The 18,045-nt window shown below is 34.7% G+C and overlaps 1 pseudogene; it reads left to right on the forward strand.

The window, feature by feature from the left end:
- The first annotated feature begins 1,835 nt into the window (after nucleotides 1-1,835).
- The window catches only part of LOC124225569 (uncharacterized), a 74,528-nt pseudogene continuing 58,318 nt past the window's right edge, over nucleotides 1,836-18,045 (forward strand).

Below are 18,045 nucleotides of genomic sequence, written 5' to 3' on the forward strand. Positions count from 1 at the left end.
TGAAAGAAGCCAACTGAAAAGGTTATGTACTGTAGGACTCCCACTCTATGACATTCTGAAAAAGGCAAAACTATGGAGACAGTAAAAATATCAGTGGTTGCCATGGTGATGAGGAGGTGGGGTGAATAGGTGGAGCACAGTTGATTTTTAGAGCAGTGAAACTAATCTGTATGATACTACAATGGTGAATAAATGTCATTATGCATTTGTCAAAACCCATAAAATGTACAATACCAAAAATGAACTCTAATGCAAACTATGAACTTTTAAGTGATAATGATACATGGGTTCATCAGTTGTAACAAATGTGCCACTGTGATGCAGGATGTTGATAGTGGGGAAGATTGTGCATGTGTGGGGTCAGGAGGTATTGGAGATTCTAACTGAATTAATCCTAACACTTTATTTTTCCTCTAAAAAATAAAATCTATCTTAAAAAAAAATAAATTAAAAGAAAGAGTGAGAATGATTTGTAGTTCTTTCCAAAAATGACCTGTGGCCATTGCTTGGGCAGCTGTATACTGGAGAATGAGAAATCACTAGATATTTCAAGATTTATTGGACAGAATCTGAGTTAACATTTTCACCTGGAAGCCGAAAATGTTATCATGACTCTACTGTTGTAGTGGAAATCTCTAAAACTAACCACTACTCCTTGGCCAAGATGGAAAATAAAATACTACACATCCAAGGAAGATGGCAAAGATTAGTGCCACTTGTAATAGTTGACTCAAGGTTGATTATCCCCATTATATCTTTATTTAGTTAACCAATTTGGCCCTGGCTGAAATCGGATATAACTTAGCAGGTGACTGTAGGCTACCAAAAGTTCAACCAAGTGGTAGTCCCAATAACAGATGCTCTGTAGACAATGGTGTTTGTTAGAGAAGGTACATGGTACATATGTATTAATTTGGTGAATGTATTCTTTCCTATTCTAATCAGAAAATATATCAGAAACAGTCCCATTCACACGGAAGGGAAAACAATACACATTTGGACAAATATAATTTAAAGATATCTGGCCCTCTGGACAACATGCAATCATTGCATTAATGATGTTAGTTGATTAGGATAGATAAGCAAGAATTAGCTAGAGGTCTTGATAAGATAAATGCATTTCAGTGTGGGAGACAAGCACTGTGAATGTTCATGGGTCAGTTACATCTATTTAAAGGTCCATTAGGCAGGAGCATGCTGGGATAGCCCCTACAAATCAAATGAAAATTATTGCATTTTTGCGCCTCCTACTGTGAAAAAAGAAACAGAAGCCTGGTGGGTCATTTTTGGTTCCTGAGGCAGCACATTCCACACCTAGGGATACTGCTCTGGATTGTACATTGAGTTATACAAATGGATCCTAGAGTAGTGAAGGACCCTGCTGCAGCTCCAAGCTGCAGTGTAAGAAGCCTGACACTTGTGCCATGCCATCCAGCAGAATCTACAGTGGTGGAGACAGTGGCTGTGGGAAGAGATGCTGTTTGTGGCAAGACCTAGTGAGAGAATCACAAATCAGACCTCTGGAGTTCCAGAACATGATCATGCCATTTGCAGAAGAGACCATAAGCATTCTGTAAAACAACCTGTGGCATGTTATTGTGCTCTGAAAGATAAAGGATACTTGACCATGGGGCACCAAATGACCTGCATCAAGAATTGTTCATTATGAGCTGGATCCTCATGTTTCCAACAGCAATCCATCTTATGATGCAAATGGTATATCCAGGATAAAGAATGGAATGCACAGAGGGCATAAGCGAGCTCTGTGAACTATAGCTCAGATCTCCCTGGCACTCACCACAGTTATACAAGCACCCATTTATCAAATCACAGCAATGGTTCTATGGAAGATCCTGTACCACCTGCTGAAGGAGAAGCAAACATTCCGAGATTGGTTTATGGACAGGTGGGTTCACTACTGCGCACACGCAAACCTAGAATGGAGGCAGCTTCAGAACAGCCTCTCTTGCACAGGACTTCGAGGGCAACCAGAAGTGAGTGACAGATGCCTTTAGCATTCCTAATCTTTCTTGGGCACGCAGATACCCTTGAGTATGTACATATCCTTTTATATCCTGGGAATGTGTCAGATGTTTTCAAAGTTGCCTATGGTTATGTAGTTTACTAGGATGTCATTTTAAATTTTTAGCCAGGTGCTTGTCTGTGCCAACTGAAATCACAGGAAGCTGTGATATTGCCTATGCGTTGTATAATGTATGTTAATGCCCTGGAGGTGAGTTTTTTGTTTGTGCTTTGATTTTTTTTAATCCCACTATGCTGTACTCTGAGTCAAATCAAATAACCACAAAACCCAGGATATAGAGATTTTCCTGGGATTTGCAAGTTTGGACTAAATATCGACTGTTTCTTGTCATGGTGCTTTTAATATCAAAGTAGGTATTCTTCCCTCTTAGTTGCAAGGCTGTCACCTTTTCATAGCTAGCACACCACTGAACTGGTAAAGGGGTGGGATGGGAATATTCCCAAGTTAAAACATCCTAGATTCTGCTATCTTACCAAGATTCAATAGTTTCTCTTGGTAGATGATTTCTATTGTTTCTGTGGCTTCAATTAATTAAGAAATTTCTGAAATAGTTGATTTTAATTGTTTTTTTGCCAGTAGTTCTGTTACTCTTTGTGAGAGTGAGTTCACCAAGATCCTTACTCTAACGTTGACATCAATCTCACCATCTTTTTACTTGTAAACTGTGTCTTTATACATTAACTCTTTTACTGTAGGCAGCATACTCTTAGGTCTTTCTTTTTTATACAATTTAACATTCTCATCCTTTTAATTAGGGTGTTTAAACCCCTTATATTTCATATGAACACTGATGTGATTAGGTTTAATTCTAATTTCTAGATATTTGCATTTTATTGGTCGCATTTTTATTTCCTTTCTCTTCATTTTCTTCGATAATTAGGGCTAATGAGTACTTTATATAATTCCATTTTATCTAATTTATTAGCTTATTTATATTGGTTTATTACATTACCTATAACTCTTTATTTCGTAATTTTCGTTGCTATTTTAGAGTTTGCAGTGTACAACTTTAATCATAATGTACCTTAATGTGATATTATGCCCCTTTAAGTATAGCACAAACATCTTAAATAGTATATTTCTTTATTCAACCTGCACTTTCATGATATATAATAAATCCCACAATAATTTGTTCTTATTTTTGTTTAAACAGTTAGTGGTCTTTTAAAGACATTTAAATAAGTAGAAAATATCTATATATTTACCATGTAGTTATCATTTTTGGCGCTCATCATTTCTTGGTGTAGATTCATAGTCTTATCTGATATCATTTTTTCCATCTGAACAACTTCTTTTATTGTTTCTTTTAGCATTGGCCTATAGGTAACAAATTCTTTCAGTTTTGGATGTCTTAAAAATCTTTATAATTCTTCTTCGAAAGATATTTTCTCTGAATATAAAATTCTAAGTTGACAATTTTTGAGTATTTGTAAATGCTATTGTGTTTTTAATTTTGGTTTTCATGCATAGAAATACAAATAATTTTCGTGTGCTAATCTTGTGTCCTGCAAACCTGTTGACTTCAGCTATGTCCTAGTTTTTTGTAGATTCCTTAGGATTTTCTACATAGCATTTCACTTCATCTGCAAAAAGGAACTGTTTTATTTCTTACTTTCCAATCAGAATGCATTTTCTTTCCTTTGCTTTCCTTACTGCACTGACTAGAATTTGCAGTACTGCATTGAAAAATAATGGTGAGAGTGGACATCCTTGTCTTGTTCCCAATCTTAGTGAGAAAATATCGTCAGTCACAATTATTATTTTAGTTGAAGGTGTTTTGTAGATGCTGTTTATCAAGTTGAAGAAGCTCCTCTAATCCTAGTCTGTTGGGAGTTTTTACCATGAATGAGTATTAAATTTTGTTCAGTAATTGTTTTTGCATCAATTGATATAAAATGTTTTTTCTTCTTTAGCCTGTTACTATGGTGGAGTACTCTGATTCAGGGTTCAACCAAAGAAGCAGAAACAGTTGGTGATATGGTATTGACAAATAGCCTTTTATAGCATTGTATTTTGTTATTTCGATTCATTCATTCAATGACAGTTCATTGATTTATTTCTCTATTACATTATAAGCATCAAAGTGGTAATTAAAACACGCCCTCTATTTTCAGCCATATAGTTGTAGTAACAATATGGTAAGCGCTAGAATAGAAATATATATCTGAGAAGCTATCATCAGAGAGTTCCTTAAATTGAATTCCAAGGAACTTTCTGCAACAGAATCATCAATAAGCTTGTTAAAAATTGCAAATTCATGACCTCCACCAGGCTTATAAATCATACTCTCTCAGAGTTAGGAATCTTAATGTTTAGTAAAAAATGCTAACTGAACTGTAGAAAAGAAAAGAGATAAATATTATTTCTTGGAAGTAGGACAAGTTGGAAAGGGGTTAGATAAAGAAAGAAGAATAAATAGGAGGATAAATTTACTTGTCAGAGAACCAAGAACAGATGTGAGCATTCTTGGAGGGAAGAGATAATATTTGGCCAAGCATATAAGTATGAAAGTGCAGGGCATAGTCTGGAATCCCCATTAAATACCCAGGGCAGATGTTCATAACTCATTTTACAAATGAGGAACCTCATTTTACAAATTGAGGAAGAAACAATGTTGTTAATAACTCGAGTAAGCTCGCGTGATCACTTAGGGGTGAGCTAGAACTAAAACCACTTCTTATAAGTCAACTCATGCTACAGTCTCTCCAAAATTTTTATGAACTGGTAGCCTTTGCACTCCAGTATCACTGTCAACAGCACTCTGTAGTTCCTCAAATGGTTGACATAAATTGGAATGTAATGACTCTTGAGATACTCCAACTTCCGTCAGATAACAAAGGTACATTGAACTACTCCACACTTAGTTACTATATCCTCAGTCCGAACCTGATGTGAAATGGGAAGCCACTACTGTTAAGACTTATTTCACTCTAAAACAAGTTTGGAAAACATCTTGGCTAGTATGTGCTTCTGCAAGTCTAAGGAACGTGATACAGTTGTACTGGTATCAAATAGACAACTAGTTTAGGAAGGAACTCTTCTAGCCAAAAGCAAGATAGCATTCTGGCATTTCCTCAAAATCCTTCCCTCAAAAGTATTATTTTCATGCTCCTTTTTATTGTGCATCTGCCAAGGTGTTTTCACTAGGGTTTCAGCTTCTGACAAGCCTGAGAATGACTGGGAGCCTGCTGGCTCGAGGGTTAATGCCAGGACATTTTCACAGTATCATCTGGGTACCGCAGCGCTGTAAATCTCAGCATTTCGTGATCCCTCCTCCCTGAATTCTCAATCAGCACAGAGGGCAGCAGAAAGCACTCCTGGTGGGGTGATATAGTTGAAGTTCCTTGAGAGGAGAAGCAGCTACAAGGAAGCGGAAATAAGAGTTGCCAAGATGTAATTATAGCCTCTGAACAGGAACTTGTCCAAAACACAAGATTATCACTCTTGCTTTTCAAACGTGTTGTTGTAGTGACTGGGGGGCCCTGGAACAGTACATAGCTGGCAGCCGATTACTCACTGGGGTAATCAGGGGAGAATCAATACTTTCAATGAGGCTCTAATTTCTATAATATCTTCGTTTTTGCTTTCATTTATTTCCTGAATTCTACCAGCTTACATTTCATCTCCTTCTGTGGTATTATAATCTTCTCTCTGCATCCTAACATTTCTTTTTCTGTTCTTATTTAGGAAATATCACAATTTTCTTTGATTTTATCAAATTCATGTTTTAAAATATGTTCTTCTGATCCCTTGTATAATTTATAGCATAGGTATCATTTGAGACACTTCTGTTATAAGAGTTCCTAAGCTAGATCTTTATATTGTTACTCATTTTGAAATGGGATCTTTCTTTCAATTCTGCTGTTTTCTGCAAAGTACTTGAGGGGAGGGGTTACGGGAATGAAATAGGGCTGCATGACTCAGCCCCAGTGGGGGACATTTTGGTGATCAAGATATGCAGGACTAAATTTCTGAGGCTTTTGTTATTTCACAATTGCATCCTTGTCAACCATTCTTCTTTTTTCTTATAATTTATTCAGTATTACTGAGTAAGGGTGAATGAATTTTGCAAACTGAACTGACTGAAGAGTTTACTAGTTCACTAGTTGGTAATGTAGCAACGCATGCCGAGCCATCTTGCTCAGTAAGATGCAGAAGATATTGAAAGTACAGAATCGAGCATAATTACTTGCAAAATGCTCTGATATTTATAGTAACTATAAAGTTTCTGAAGTGTCAATTATTCTTATATTTGTCTATTATTGTCAATTTAACAAATATTTTTATTTTTCAATAATTGTTTACCAAACGTAAACACGAGATAAATTTATTATCTTGAAAATGCAGGAACCATTTAATTGTATAAAAAGGGCATGTTTCAGACACTTGCATAAATTATCTGAAAAGTAGAAAAAGGATATATTTCAGCCTTTAACATTTTTTTTATATCAACTCACCTTGAAACGAGGTATTAAATTGTTTACATTTAATGCCTTGTTTAAAGTTTAGGGAAACTAAACTTTAAAGTTTAGGGAAACTTAATTAATTAGAGAGCACATAGAAACTAACTTCATTCATACTTCAAGTCATTTTTAGGAGGGAGGATATAATCACAGATATAAGAAGTTTTAAAAGAATTATATTTAGTGAAACAGTAAAATTTATGCAAATAAGTTTGAATAGCTGGACTAAATTAATGCCTTTTTGAAGATAAAGTAACTTTGGAGATAAAATAACTTGCCAAAATCCATGCAGAATGAGGTGGAAATTTAAACAAATTGCTTCTATGTAAACAAAATTGATAGATAACCATCCACTGGAAGAATAAGAAAAGCACTAGCCTCAGGTTGTATATTATATTGGTCCAAACGTCAAATACAATATTAGCAAATGGAATTCAGCAGCGCATGTGAAGAATACGATGTGACTAATTCGAGAAAGCAAGCCACATTTTATATTAAGTAGTAGATGGCTAAAATTCACCATATTGCCCAATTAAAAGGAAATTATAACTGCACATTGAGAGGCTGAAATGATATTTTCTAACATTCAGCATTAATTTATGGCATTACTTTTAATAATATAGGCAATTATTTTCATTAAATAAATATTCGTTGGACAATATTTATTGACATCTACTGTGTCTCAAGCACAGTTATTGGTTACTTAGGTGCAACAGGAAATGAAACAGACAGGAAAGACTTGCCTTTCTAGAACTTAAAGTCTAACAGAAAGAGGGAGAGATATATATATATTCTCTATATGGTCTAATCATTCTTCGGTTAGTATCATGTTTGTTAAATATTTTGAGTGAGATATGAGTATTCTGAGTGAAAATATTCAATGGTCATGTGGTAATTCTAACAGAAAAAAATATATAGCTAGAATCGTAGGAGATATTTTAGCTTTTGTCAACAACTGATAGTTTTTGAGTCACCAGAGAGAAATCAGAGGTTGCCTACAAAGCAAATATGATCACCTAATTATCAGAAATAAAGGAGTGATAGTTTCAATGATATGAAGGAAAATATGTTTGGCCTAAGAATTTTATAGTTTCACCTCAGTCAGATAGGTACCCCATTCTGATTTTGAGATGTGACCCATTTATGGCTCCTGGGTTCCTCTCTGAGGCATGACTGGCTCTGGGTTTTGCACAGCTCCAGACAAAATTCCACATCCTGGAAAGCACAACTCTGGCTCAAATCCTTGTTTTTGTGGTCCAGTTTGAATTCTAAAAACCTTAGGCAATGGGGCTTGGTTTGATCTGTGGATTCCCACTTGTATCCTTACTGTGAAGCTTCATCCATGTTTTTAGTCTACAGTTTTTGGTTTCTCATATTAATAATGTGAATATACATTTGTCAATACTTAAAATAGTCCCTATCATTTCTAATATTGGTATGTGTGTACATGTGTGTGGGGGGGGTGTGTGTGTATTAGGTGGGAGGCAGTTGTACGTGCACACAGTTTATAATCCAACAGCTAGAAAATGTGTTTCTTAAAAAATGTTAAATGCAAAAGTTACTAAATCAAAAATGCAGAGATTATGAAATTTAAATTTGTCAGAGGGTGCCATGTTATTGTTGAGCCATCCCATAGGTTTTATTTCAGTGCCAACCAGAGTCCTTTAGAGCAAGAAATGGCACCTACAAGCCTGTGGTGAGGCACAGACAGTGGCACTGGACCTTCTCTTCTTTGGTTGTTTAATAAAGTTCAATTCAAGGCTGATGGTGGTTTAAGTTGATGAAATAGTCTCGGATATGGTTGCAAATCTCTAGGAGATTTTCGAGGTCAAAAACGCTTGGGTCATAATTTGTACAGGATGATGATAAAACATTTATTAGATAATCCTATTGTTCTTTTTCTTAGTCAATTTATGTAGGGTCAAATCAGTTCATGCCACGTTACCTATCATGCAGATATTTGCATTTAAAATCTTCTCCCTCCACATATTACATTATTTAAAATAATATTAGTATGTGCTTTAAAAATAAGTTACCTGGGATGTGTTTCTTATTAAAAACATTTTGCACAAACATGTCAATATTTCAAAATCATATTCTGAATTGAAAAACCATTATGTTAACTCTATACCTTCAAAAATGACCCACAAAATAATCTATAATTATGCAAAAGTATCTCCCCTACAAATTCTGTTTAATGCAATTCAAGTTTTATGAATATTATGAAGTAAATAGTTAAACTGCAGGTCTATAATCCATTTTCTTCTGTTCCAGGGTAATATTCCAGGAATGAAAGCACATAAGCTAGTCAAATCTGTAACGCTAATGCTAGTGACAGACCTCTTATATTATATTTACTACTGGAAGATTCCTTATCTATAGAATGCTTGAGAAAGATGTACCCAGTCTGTCTAGCAATGTTCACAGTAAACAAATCTGCAATCTAATTACTTGACTATAAAGTAGAGATGTTTAATGATCAAAACAGATCTCTTTTTTGTAACTAAGGTAGCTGCATACAATAATTAGGGGACCTCATATTCAATGTGGGCAAGAGTATATCCAACATAGCAAGAAGGACAGCTAAGCTGACAATCTCTGACATGTCCCAGCTATATTTGTGCCTCGGGGTTATAGGAGTACTTGAAATATTTAGTAAATCTTGCTACAAGGTAAGATCTCTGATTTGTGTGAGTGCCATTTGAGTTTTTGCATTTAAATATATTGCTGTTAGAAACCTTTATTTTCCAATCTACTTAAAGTGATAAAGGAATTAAATATTCCTAAGGAGGCTTTCAGCATTTTACATCTTGTGTGTATTTGAAGATGTATCTGTGTGCTAACTGGGTATAGTTTACTTTTGAAAATTTGTAATTTTGTATAATGTCCTTTCCTGTGAGTTTTTCTTCTATTTTGGTAATATAAGTTTAATTTCATATTCTTTTCTATCTAAAGTTATAGTGGTTTGGGCATTTGTTGCATTCATTTTTTTTTTTTAAATCCTGACTGTAAGCATTGAAATAGAAGAGAATTTCAGTTAGTTCCTTTATTTGGGGGTTCTAGAAAGATTTGCTAATGTGTGTGAATGTCAAGATTGGAGATGAAAGGACCTACTGCAAACCTGAGGATGTCAAAGTGCCCTATTTAGACAAAAAGGAAGATTTGGGAAGCCAGGCACATGGTCCATAAGCTGAGTTTGGTAATTGGAATTTTAATATATTAATATAAAAGCTCCAATTGACTTGTTATACAGCTACCAGATGAATGGAAACTGACACCTACGTGTGGGCCTTATAATAAGGAAGCAATGTATTAAGACTCACAAACATGAGGATGTCAATACTCTCCAAGCTGATTTGTCAATTCAAAGCAATTCCCTTCAAAACCTTAGAAGAGTTCTTTGAGAAATAGGATAAGCTAATTTCAAAGTTCATATGAAAGACAAAAAGTCAAGAACTAGCCAGATCACTCCCAACATAGCTGAAGGTGGGGAAACTTTCCCTACCAGATATCAAGAATTTTTTCAAAATTATAACATGACAAGAAAGTATAAACATACTAAAATGTAGAACAAAATAGAAGACTGTAGAAATTTCATTTATGACAAAGGTATGATTTCGGATTACTGAAAACAAAGGAACTATTAGATAAAGGTCTCTAGGACAATTAGTTACCAATTCTGAAAAAAACGATGATGCCATGCAAATAAATTAATTTCACATGGAACAAAGACATAAAAGTGAAAAGCAAATACTGAGCTAGATATTAAAAGTTCTCATTACAAGACAGGATGGCTATAGTAAAAAAAGATGGAAAATAACAAGTGTTGGCAAAAATGCAAAGAAATTGGAACCCTCATACCTTCCTCGTGTAGTAAAGTAAAATGTAAAATGGTGCACCAGCTTTGGAAAATAGTCCAGCAATTTCGCAAAAATTTAAACATAGGCTTACCAACTGAACCAGCAATTTCACTTCCAAGTGAGTTGAAAATACATGTCCACATAAAAACTTGCACATGAATATTCATAGAAGTATTATTCATAACAGCCAAAAAGTAGAAACAACATTATGGTCCATCAACTGATGAATGGAAAAACAAAATGTGGTATATCCTTCCAAATGAATACTATTCAGCCATGAAAAAGGAATGAAATACTGATATATGCTACAAGCTGTATGAACCTTGAAAACAGGCTAAATGAAAGAAGCCAGACACAAAGACTATTTATTATACAATCCCACTTATATGAAATGTTCAGAATAAGCAAATACACAGAGAGAGAAAATAGATTTGTGGTTGCCTAAGTCTGGGGATAGGAAGAATTTGGAGTGACTGTTAGTGGCTATGGGATTCTTTTTGGGGTGATAAGAACGTTGTAGAAATAGAAAGTGGTGATGGTTGTGGTTCAACATTATGAAGCTTCAATATTATGTGCAACCTTGATATCTGAAATGAGGGGGAGAGTATGGCTCTAACGGCCTAACTATAAACTATTCTCCCCAATTTACTCCTGTGGATAAGGTTCCCAAGCCAAACAACCCTCCTAATTACAGGGATCTGGCAAACGTCCTGCTTACCCCCGAGTAGCATGTTTTAGTTCCCTGCTAGTGTGTGGAATTATTCAAACAAACCAATCATATCCTCTAATGGGAACCAAGGATCTTTCCACCCTCCTGATACTACAAAACCTGGCCCCCATTTTCCTGCTTCTTCACTCTGTTCTTGAGTATGGCTCCTATGTAGCCCTGTGTGTCATGCTGTGTTCTCCCCAAGGGTTTGGGTATATGTGATTAATAAACTGATGTCAATTTCTATCTGTCCCGTGCCAGATGTCATGTGTTTGGTTATTCCCAAAACCCTAGAGTGGGACTCCCATTCTCACAAATGAGGTGAAGAGCAAGAAACGAAAACATGGTTGTACATCTTTGTGAATATACTAAAAATTGCTGAGCTGTATACTCTAAAAGGTTGAATTTTATGGTATGTAAATTATAATTAAAAAAATGAAAGCGGTTCTCATAACACACATAACTAAGGTAACGTACAAGGCATGTGGAAATTCCTACAAATCAATAGTAAAATTCCAACAGTCCAATAGAAAAATGTGCAAAAATATACATAAATAAGACATTTCATAGAAGAGGAAAAACACAAATAAAGGTCAATTGCTCATAAGCACAGATCATACATTTCAGCGTGATAGGTGATCAAGACAATGCAAATTAAGGCAAATGAGATAATAAACTGGCAGTTAATTTGAAATTTAAGAAATCAGAGAATACCAAATGTTGGCAAAACTGGAGTAACAGTAACTCTTGTCAACTACTTGTGTAAGGACAACTTGGTACGACAACCTTGGACAACAATCGTGCGTGGACTGAAGTTAACATACATATATTCTATGTCTTGGCAATTACACTTTTAAGTATCCTAAGAAAAATCATGCTTATGTAAATGAGAAGACATATACAGGAATGTTCACTGCAGATTTTTTGTAATAGCAATAAAAATAAAAAGGAAAATCAAAAATGAAGACAGTCAGTAGGATACTAAACATAAAATGATCCGTTTACATCACGTAACACCATACAATAGGTAAAAATTCATGAAGCAATGCTATACATAGCAACAGAAAGCGTACAGGTAGATTCAATGCTATTCATAAACGTCATAGATTGAGTGCTAAGTTTACGGGTGCTTGTTTTGTTTTACAATCCATATATGTCAAAATATTTTCTTTGGTATATATCAAATTTAAATGATTTTTCTTAAAGAAAGAAAAAACAAAGTGCTGGCACGGAGTATAAATAACTTGAGAAATTTTACTGTAAAAGGGGTTAGAGAAATGAACATTACTTGAAAAGGAGGGAGAATTCAAAGGATTTTTTTAAAAAAATAATAGACATTATTACATGTTGTAGTCCGATAGAAATAATTTAATAGAAAGGGGAAATTGATGATGCAGGAGAGAGAAAGAGATTAACTACTGAAGTGGTTTCTTTCCGCAGGGAAGATGAACGGAACGAGTTCATAGGAAAAGCAATATTTTATCCATCGAAACTGAAAGGAAAATGGAGCATAATGACTAAAGCAGATAGATAGATTAGAAGTATGGTGGAAGCCCACAAGTTCTCTTCTGCTTATTTCTATTCTATCTGTGAAATCGAAAGCAAAGTCATGAGCTGATATAGACGCAACGCAAGGGAATGTGGTAAGTTGAGGGAAAAGATTGTGTGGAAGAATTGTCCAAGACCAGAGAATGGCGACTAGCTGGGGCAATAGTCGGGCAATTAAAGCATTTAGCCCTAAGGCGACATTACTTCAATTTCAAGAGAGATTTGTCAGCATGATTGTAGGGGTCTTTCCAGCCTTGTTCAGTGATCATAACTCAGACTCAAAGTAGCAGCTAATTAATTTTTTTGAAAAATTCAAATCTTTTACTAACAGTAGGATTTTACTAATAGAAGGACATGCCATCTATTAGCCAGCACATTTCAGCCCAGTGCTAGCTGGTCAAACGTTTATAAGTTATTCACTGGGGACTATAGATGTAGAGATTTAAAGATGATTGTAGATGCCTACTTTTATCTTTTTTAATGAATGAGATTACAATGAGGAAGAAAAGATGAACAGATATAGAACAGAACACATGAAATTATTTATGTACAATCTATTTCTGACTATTCTTGTTCCCACTTGCAGGAGCTTACCTACTGCAAAGTCCCTCTTGATTAATTCTAGGAGGCGACAGATGTGTTTAATACATGATTATAAACAACCCTTCTCAGGTTTTGTGTGGTATTTGCCATTTATGCTCTCTTTTCATGCCTTGCTTCGCTTCCTATGGGTCCCCACTGCATTTACTGGGTATTAAGAGGCTTTTTTTGGACAAGGTTGCTATGTTCTGCTAGATCCACAAGACAACTCTTTTTCTAGTTTAAGATTCTTTGACACATTGGAATCCTCAAGCTGCCAAAACTCTAACGTGCTGAGTTACAAAGTGGGAGAGAATGCCTCTCTCCACTTTTTATTATACTGTGTTAGACTGTAAATAAAACAGTGCTATGTGTGTCCCAAACAATACCTCAAATAATTTTTAGTGAAACAGAACTTTCACTTTTACTTAAAATCCCACTCTAACTTCTCTTTAGTGCACTGAGATCCAACATAAATTCTAATTAGAGTGAGGCTGGAAATAAGACTAATTTGAGGAACACATCACATGCTGTGTCCAGAATGGCCCTTATCTTGTAATAACAAAATGTGTTGCTATGTCGTATTTGAAATGCCTAATGTTCTTCCATTGCAAAGAATTTTCTCTAAGGAGGTATATTATGTTCCCTTGTTAATAACTTAATAACTTGAAGGGGGCTACACTACCAGTACACCACATTGCCCTAGACTGTCTCTTTTCCACTGTGGGTAGAGCTTAAGTCCTTGGCCAAACAAGGTTTTGTTTTTGTTTTGTCACAATTGATTCTTGGAATTTCTTTCTGCAATATTGATCTTGATGTTACAGCACTTACTGGAGTAGCCAGAGAAGATATAATCAGTCTTCCACATCTTTTGCTATCTTTCTGGCACCCTTCCTGTTGTTCAGAAATGTCTGACTTTAGTTTAGTACATGGAGCTACTGAAAGAAAAGACAATACTAGGGAGAAATTACATGTGTCGGTAGGTAAGCCTCACATGCTGTCCATTTATCAGTCTTCTCAAATTTTGATATTCCAAATCTGATCTCTTAGGGTTTCTAAATCAAGAAAGTAAAAACATAAAGAGCAACTAAAGTGCAAAGCACTCTACAGGGCGACGTGAAGAATACAAAGATGAGTAAACTGTAGTCCTTGATCACAGGAGTTCAAAAGCTAGTGGGGACAAAGATACATAACAACTTGGAGAGCAGACTGAAAAATGCCAAAAGCAGAAACTAAGTATATCTGGAAGATAGTGTGGAAAAAGACTATTTTCACTCGTGTAAATTCAGGCAGTCTTATTCAGGTAGCTACAAAGAAATAACATTTATTTAGCATCTATCATATTCCAGAGGAGGTGTGATGCAGCGTCTTTTAAAAAGTGGAAATGAGGCAGTTACATAGTCTTAAAACTTGAAGCATGTCTTCTTTTTTTAATAATATGTGTGTGAGTGTGCATGTGCTTGCGTTTTTAGATGCATCTATAATTTTATGGTATACGTAGTGTAGATACATCTATAATTTTATTACAAAACCATTCTTTTGACATTAGTTGGTTACAAAACTTTATATCCATTGAACAGCACTCTTATTTTCACCTCCCGCCAGCCCCTGGTAACTACCATTCTACTCTCTGTTTCTATGAGTTTAAGCATTTTAGATACCTCATATAAGTAGAATTATTCAGTATTTGCCCTTCTGTGACTGGCTTATTTCAGTTATCATAATGTTCTCTAGGTTCATCTGTGTTGTCACATATGGCAGGAAGCATTTTTTCTATATGAAGTCTTATGAGCACTATAGAGTTAGTGACATAATCTCCTCTTGATATATTCAGTAAATCTTTAAATTAGAATAACGTGTATGGATGTTATTAACTGTCTTATCTGCCTTCCCTCTTCTCAGACTCCTACATTTAGCACAGTTAACTATGTCTGTACACATGGGACACACACATGCACATATATTTAAACACACATATTCCTCTATTAAATCTGTATTTACCACCTTTGGAACACATCAGCAGAAACTAGACCTTGTCCAGAAACCATACTCATTACGGAAATGAATCATTTAGTCCTATGCAGAAAAACTATGTGTGTCATTGAAAACATATTTAAAATACACATAATATTTTTCTATTCAATAATTATTGACTTTTGTAATTTTCCAATACCATGATAGATATATCAACGAAAAAAAGAAAAAGAAGAATGAAAGAGATTCTCTTTAAAGGATGTCATACCTTCTGTAAGGTTTTCAAATTGTTGGATCTCAGAACCTCTTTACTCTCTTAAAAAAATATTAAGAACGTAAAGTTTTTGTTAATATGGGTTATATCTATCAATATTTACCGTATTAGAAATTAAAACTGAGAAACTTTTAAAATACCTTCAATGTTTTAGAAATAAAAACATATTACATATTAACTTACATGACATATACGTTAAAATAATTATTTTTTCCAGGCAAAAAAATTAACAAGAAGACACATCAATTTGTACATTTTTGCAAAACTCTTTAACGTTTGGTTCTGTAGAGGATAGCTGGACTCTCACACCTACTGCTACATTCAATTTGCTCAATTTTGCTGTTTTAGTTGAACTATATCAAGAAAACACAGCCACACAGATATACAGTTGGAAAGAAAGGAATATTTTGGTAACCTTTTCAGAGCATGATGGATAGTTTTCTTTGATACTACACCAAAATTCAGTAACTTTTTTTAATAGTGGTTTCTTGAAAGCTATTTAAATTTTGATTCTGAAAACTTATCAATGAATTATCTTACCTCTGTTACACTAAAATACATTGTTGTTTCTTGGGAAGCTGTCAAATTCATGACGACAAAAATAGTTTTCCAAAATTCTAATTTTCTCTAGAGAGCTTGAATTTTATCATTGGCCATTATTACCATCAGTTGTTTTTCTTGAAATAATAGGTTCACTTCATTTCTTTTCAATAACATTTCAGCTAAATACCAAAGTGTGAATAACTATGGTTTATCTGTCAGCCATTGTTTTAAATAAAAATGATCTTGCATGAAAAAAGCAACGGATTCAGCTCACAACTCACAACAATCATACAAGTGTTTCACCTGGTCATAACATTGTTCTTCAATGTACGGCAGAAGGGCTTTCTGTGCACATCTCATTTTTCACAAGGAAGTTAAAAAGATGTGTGCTCAAGGTTCAATATTTGATACAATTAATACGTTTTTCCTGCTTTAGCAAGGACGTTCTTCTGCAAAACTCTTTTCTGTTTGCTTCTCTATGCAGTGGTTTCTTATTAAGCTATTGCTTCTGTGAGTGTGCGGAGATGAGGAATACAGTGATCATATAGCTTGATTCCACTGCCTTGATTCATGCTAACGCGACAATAGTTTTACCACCATTGTTTTTGCGCCATCAGTGTAAAATCCAGCACGATGAAGAGGTAAATAATGCCTTGGTATTATTATGAACATTGTTCTGTCACTGCAGTCCCCTGGAAGTTTTCTGAGATCCCTAGAGGTCTGTGGACCATATGTTGAAAACCACTGGTCTAGTGTAACCACGTTGTTGCCTTCTTTGATAATAAATACACAAAAGAAATCTGCACTTTGATCAAATGCTGAGAAGAAACTCACATTACTTCTAGAAAGGAGACAATATAATAGACCACATATTTATAGTCAGAAAAACCTAGGTTTGAATTCTAGCCATGTGACTTAGTGGCGCTATGACTTTAGGCAAGGTATTACATCTTTGTTGGTTTTCTCTCATCACTAAAACAAATTTTTAGGGATGGTGGAAGAATAAAATGAGACCATACACAAATGCCTCATATACACACAATATCTGACATATGGAAAATGCCTGATGAATAGCAGTTTCTATTATTTTTGCTGTTGCCAACAAGGCATATGATTAATGGTATTGCACAAGCTTTGATCTTTCTACCCCACATTTAGTAAGATCAATTATACATGAATGTAACTTTCAGTAAAAGAGCCAATTTTAACATATGGGCCATGACAGGTAATTCATTCTAAAGATAATAGCACTGGAGAATTAACGCATATAGGATCATCTTATTCAGTTGTTTTGAAAATAAGAATATTATTGAAGTTTATCATGCTCATCCTTTTTTTGTATCGTCATTTCAATAATTGACTTTCATGTGTGAGTCACTGCGGCCCAAGTCAGAAGAAAATGCCTCAAGAGTTGGTACAGCTGATTAGCAAGTCAGTGACACCACAAAAGGATTATGAAAGAAATGGGCACTTATTTCTTATTTTAGGAAAATTCTTCACATATAAAAATGATTCAACTGTTGCAAGAATTCAGGGAAAATTGACTTTTTTATTTGTCCTACATAAGAACCTAAACTGTGCAAATGAGAATAGTACAGATTTATCAAGACTGGGCTTTCATTCTGTTTAGAACTATTTCAGTTGCTATTAGCATTAAAAGAAGATTGCAGAAAAAGATAAAGAATATTTGAAACTATGGTGAAAAGCCCATTAACTTTGGAGTCAGAGGGCTGGGTTCACGTTCTAGTTCTGTTACTTGATCTAACTATAACTGGATAGTTCCTTAATTCCTCTGAACCATGATTTCCTCAACTGCAAAAGAATTATAAAATAATTACCTCCTGGTGGTTCTAAGGATTGAAAGAGATAAACTATTTAAAATGAATAATATCATCATGTGGAATGAGCGTTCACTAAACAGTAATTTATTTTCTGCTCATTATTATAAAATTATTAAGGCAACGGAGATTCCTTTCCTAAAGTATAATCTAAAATGCCCTTGGTTATATATCCTCTCACAAAGTAGATTGTGAATATAAGGTTTTCAACAC

The sequence above is a fragment of the Equus quagga genome, chromosome 14 (assembly GCF_021613505.1).
Source record: "Equus quagga isolate Etosha38 chromosome 14, UCLA_HA_Equagga_1.0, whole genome shotgun sequence".
NCBI lineage: Eukaryota > Metazoa > Chordata > Mammalia > Perissodactyla > Equidae > Equus > Equus quagga.